The sequence below is a fragment of the Panthera leo genome, chromosome D4 (assembly GCF_018350215.1).
Source record: "Panthera leo isolate Ple1 chromosome D4, P.leo_Ple1_pat1.1, whole genome shotgun sequence".
NCBI classification, from domain to species: Eukaryota; Metazoa; Chordata; class Mammalia; order Carnivora; family Felidae; genus Panthera; species Panthera leo.
The window spans coordinates 31,268,916-31,274,915 of record NC_056691.1 but is presented as its reverse complement, the minus strand read 5'-3'; positions in this window follow the sequence as shown (position 1 = coordinate 31,274,915).

Below are 6,000 nucleotides of genomic sequence, written 5' to 3'. Positions count from 1 at the left end.
TTCTGTCTTATCTGACACAGCCATTGCAATTGATTTAAAGTCCCTTTGAAAATGTGTGGTCTCTGCTGCAGAATGAGGGAAAATGATTCACAAATGGGAATGTAATGGAGAAGTGGGCTGATGGGGCTCCTGATTTTCAAGAGTTTGATGAAACAGCTTTTTCAGCTGGTATTTGTGGCCTCACTCTCTCTTGATATAAGTCCCACATGTGATTTGCCTGGTAAAGGAATCCAGGAGCCAGAGGTATGGTGGATTCTAGGCCTGTTTCTTTAAAAAGATCTGGAATCTGGATCCATCAGTGTACTCCATCATTTGTGTTATTCTTCTCATTAGAAGATAATTTTTGAGCATGCATTTCCAATTATGTGTACTTATTCATTTGTAAGTTGCATGGCTATCATACTTTTCTATAATTTTGTTATTAATATTACAAAAATAAAAACATTTTAAAGGAAGAGATAAAATAAATAATAATTTGAAGTTTTGATATTTTCTTTCTGTATCCCAGCATTCTGTCTTGTTCACTCACCTTGATCTGAATACTTACTATGTTGAGGCCACCACTCTCAGTGAAGCTTCTTTATGTAAGAGGCAAGCTTGTGATGGAAGGGAACAAAGGAGGAAATGTATCTCCCAAAACTGGGTTTGATGTAATTTTAATGTTTAAGTACCTCCTTCTCTCAGAATCTGTAATGATTACCTTGAACTTTAGTAGCAACATTGAGAGAAATATACACTTTTCATAATGAAGTTTACCTGGAAAGATGGATAGAACTCTGAATTTTGAGGTGATCCCCAAGATTCCTACCCACTGGGATACATACTTTAAATTAGAGTATGGGTGGGACTGTGAATATGGTGGATTTCACAACTGTGATCAGATTACAAAGGTGAAGGGATTTAAAGACCTAATGAAAATCTGAAATGAGCTGACTTTTGGTTAATAAAAAGGGAGATTATCCTGGATGGGCCTGATATAATTAAGTGGGCTCTTAAAAGGTATTGGATCCTTCCCAAAGAAAGATTTGAAGCAGCAAAGACAATTTTCTGTGAGCCTTTAAGAAACAAACTGTAAATCTATGGAGAAGGCCCTGTGGCAAGGAAACAAACTCCAAGGAACTGAATTCTACCAATTGCCAGTGAACTAGAAAGAGTACCTAAAACTCAGATAAGGTAGAAGTTCTGACTGACACCTTGATTTTAACCCAGTCAAACCCAAAGATGAGGAACCAATTAACTTGTGCCTAGACTCCTGACTCATGGAAACTGAGACCATAAATTTTGTTATTTTTTTCTAAGCCACAAATTATAATAAGTTGTTATACAAGAATAGAAAACTAACACCAGAAGTAAAACGCATCATACTGGATTGTTATTTCACGAAAGTTAATAAAGTTAAGTTTCCTTCATGTGACATTATATATCCTCTAAATAACAAATTGCTATCATGAATATTTTCTGTACTCTGAAATATTTTACTTAAAAAAACAAAGTGAATTAACCTGTATAGGATGTTTTCATTTTTGTGCATTGAAATTATATTTTCCTTGCTCTGGTGATAGTGGAAAGCTTTTATTCTAGGGATATGTATCAACTGAATTATTAATTAAGTCATTCTTTTAAATTGGTTGGAGCAAAAAAAAGCGTTTAGCTTGGGTGATGAGACATTAGTGTGTTGTTTGGGGTATATCTCTTTGCCTTTGTGTCCATTAGTTATTTTAACCGACTGCACTAAGACATTTACAACCTCCTAATTTAAATAGCATTGTTGAGGTATAATTAACATATTATAAATTATACATCTATTTAGTGTAGGTTTGGTACATTTTGGTGTATAATCATATCCTTAAAATCATCATCACCACCAAGATAATGAACATATCACCCTAAATTTTTCCTCATACTCTTTTGGAATACCTCTTTATTATCCCACTCCACCACCCCCCATCCCCCAAATCCTCAGGCAATGTCTGATTTGATTTTGTTACTATAGTTTTTATTTTCTAGAATTTTATATAAATACAATTAAATAGATTTAAGATTTAAATAGATTTAAATGGATTTAAGTTGACAATATTTTGTCAACTTTCATTCAGAAAATTTTTTTCAGACTCATATATATTGTTGCATGTGTTCACAATTAGGTTGTTTCTAATTTTGAGTTATTTAATATAAAGTTTCTATAAATATCCTGGTCAAGTCTTTGCACAGACATAAGCTTTACTTCTCTAATGTTAAGTATCAAAGATTGGAATGGCTGGGTCATATGGTATGTTTGGTTTGTTATGGACCTGCAAAATCATTTTTACATTCCCTCCAGTGTTCCAGTTGGTCCACATTTTTGCCGGCACTTGGTATGTTCAGTCTTTTATTTTCCCTCCTCCATTAGAAATTCATACCAACAGTGTGCTTTAATTTTTTCCAGCTTTTCTGAGGTTTAGTTAACAATTAAAATTGTAAGATATTTAAAGTATGCAACATGATGATTTGATATATGTTGCATTGTGGAAGGATTATACCCAACATATCCATCACCTCACATATTTACCTTTGTGTATATGTGTGGGTGTGAATATTTAAGTTCTACTCTCTTAGCAAATTTCAGTTATACAATACAGTGTTATCAACTGTAGTCACCATGTCATACATTATATTATATCCTTGGTCCTTATTCCTCTTAGAACTGAAAGTTTGTACCCTTTTACCAAACTCTTCTTTTTCCTTCACCCCTCAGACCCTCATAACCACATTTCTACTCTAAGTTCAACTTTTTTTCTTTTTTTTTTCTTGGGACTCCACACATAAGTGATACCATATAGCATTTGTCTTCCTCTGTCTGGCTTATTTCATTTAACACAGTGTCCTCCAGGTTTATCCATGTTGTCACAAATGACAGGATTTCCTTTTTTTGGTAGGAAATGTTTTAATTATTTTTTGATAGGAAGTATGGACTGAATTTAAGTTTTTTTGAGTATAGATATCCACTTATTTAATCACATTGTTGAACTTTTACATTTAGTTTTATTATTTATATAATTTAAATATATCACTTTATAATTTATGTTCAATTGTTTCATCTTTTTCCACCTGCTGTTGAGGTTTGATTTTGTTTTTAGCTATTCCATTCAATCTCCATTGTTGGCTTATTAGCTATAAATCTAATCAGTGATTGTTTCAGTTGTATAGTATACATCTCTAACCTAATACAGTTTACTTTCAACAGACATTATATCCCTTAATGTACAATATAAAATATTTACATTTATAAATTTCCATTTCTCTCCTCTTGGCTTTTATGCTGTTTTCACACATTTTACATGTTATTATACTATACCACATCAGAAAATTATCTTTTAAAGAGATTTAATTAGAATAGAATAGAAACCCCAGAACTAGACCCACAAAAGTATGGCCAACTCATCTTTGACAAAGCAGGAAAGAATATCCAATGGAAAAAAGACAGTCTCTTTAACAAATGGTGCTGGGAGAACTGGACAGCAACATGCAGAAGAATGAAACTAGACCACTTTCTTGCACCATTCACAAAAATAAACTCAAAATGGATGAAGGACCTGAATGTGAGACAGGAAACCATCAAAACCCTAGAGGAGAAAGCAGGAAAAAACCTCTCTGTCCTCAGCCACAGCAATTTCTTACTTGACACATCCCCAAGGGCAAGGGAATTAAAAGCAAAAATGAACTATTGGGACCTCATCAAGATAAAAATGTTCTGCACTGCAAAAGAAACAACCAACAAAACTAAAAGGCAACCGACGGAATGGGAAAAGATATTTGCAAATGACGTACCGGACAAAGGACTTGTATCCAAAATCTATAAAGAGCTCACCAAACTCCACACCCGAAAAACAAATAATCCAGTGAAGAAATGGGCAGAAAACATGAGTAGACACTTGTCTAAAGAAGACATCCAGATGGCCAACAGGCACATGAAAAGATGCTCAACGTCGCTCCTCGTCGGGGAAATACAAATCAAAACCACACTCAGATACCACCTCGCGCGAGTCAGAGTGGGTAAAATGAACAAATCCCAAGAGAAACGGGAACCCTCTTGCACTGTTGGTGGGATTGCAAACTGGTGCAGACGCTCTGGCAAACAGTGTGGAGGTTCCTCAAAAAATTAAAAATAGATCTACCTTATGAGCCAACAATAGCACTGCTAGGAATTTACCCAAGGGATACAGGAGTGCTGATGCATAGGGACACTTGTACCCCAATGTTTATAGCAGCACTTTCAACAATAGCCAAATTATGGAAGGAGCCTAAATGTCCATCAACTGATGAATGGATAAAGAAATTGTGGTTTTATACACAATTGAATACTACGTGGCTATGAGAAAGAATGAAATATGTCCTTTTGTAGCAACGTGGATGGAACTGGAGAGTGTTATGCTAATTGAAATAAGTCATACAAAGACAGGTGCCATATGTTTTCACTCTTTTGTGGGTCCTGAGAAACTTAACAGAAGACCATAGGGGAGGGGAAGGGGAAAAAAAGGTTACAGAGGGAGGGAGCCAAAACATAAGAGACCCTTAAAAACTGAGAACATCAACTGAGGGTTGATGGGGGGTGGGAGGGAGGGGAGTGTGGGTGATGGGTATTGAGGAGGTCACCTGTTGGGATGAGCACTGGGTGTTGTATGGAAACCAACTTGACAACAAATTTCATATAAAATTAAATTAAATTAAATAAGAAAGAAAGAGATTTAATTATTAAAAAATATTTTACACTTACCCTGTTCCACAACTTCAGCTCTAGGTAATGTTCAATAATATGTTTCCTCTTCTGCCCTTTCAGATCTAGAGGTGGAATGTTCTTCCTACTGTTACTAGTCTCTGCCTTCCATTTCTTGCTAGATCCTTCATCTCTCACATAGCTCTATAAGCAAAGCCTTTATTACATGTTCTTCAGAAGACCACTTTGTGCCATCTGTTTCTAGAATGGTAATGTACTGATATAAAATTTAAACACAATTCCTCTCTTTTTTCTATGAACCCTTGGAAAGGCAGCTTTTGTGGATTATCCCAGGGGTGTCCATTTACATAGCAGTTCCTGAGAAAACACTGGTCTATCTTTCAGATACCATCCACTTACTATTTTCAAGATCAAGTCACATGAAAAAAAAGTACGTTCATACACAGAGACCAAGATGTTTTGTTTATATCAGTCATTGCACATTTATTACATTTCTGATCAGCCTGAATAGATTTTTGTGAATACTACAGATTTCTCAAAGAGCAAGATTTTAGTTTAATAGTGATTATTTTTATTGAACTGTCATTGAAATAAAATGTTCTATTATTTTCAGGTGTACAACATGTGATTTGACAATTCTGTACATTGTGCAATGCTTACCACAATAAGTATAGTTACCATCTGTCACCATGCAGTTATTACAATATTATTGACTATATTCTTATGCTGTACTTTTAATCCCAGAGACATTCATTTTACAACTGGAAGTTTGTACTTTTAAAAAAAGGTTTTTTTGGCGTTTATTTATTTTTGAGAGACAGAGATAAAGCACTAGCGGAGGAGCAGCAGAGAGAGAGGGAGACACAGGATCCGAAGCAGGCTCCAGGCTCTGAGCTATCAGCACAGAGCCCGACACGGCCTCAAACTCACGAACCGCGAGATCATGACCTGAGCAGAAGTCGGACACTTACCCAACTGAGCCACCCAGATGCCACTGGAAGTTTGTACTTTTTAATCTCCTTTATCTTTTTATCTATCTCTTCACCCCCACTTTGCTCTGACAACCACCAGTTTGTTCTCTGTATTTACAAATCAGTTTCTGATTTTTGTTTGTAGGTTGTTTTGCTTTTTAGATTCCACATATAAGTGAAATCATATGATATTTGTATTTCTCTGACTTATTTCACTTAGCATAATATCCTCTAAGTCCATCCATGTTGTCACAAATGGCAAGATTTCATTCTTTTTTATGGCTGAACAATATTCCATTGTGTATATACACCACA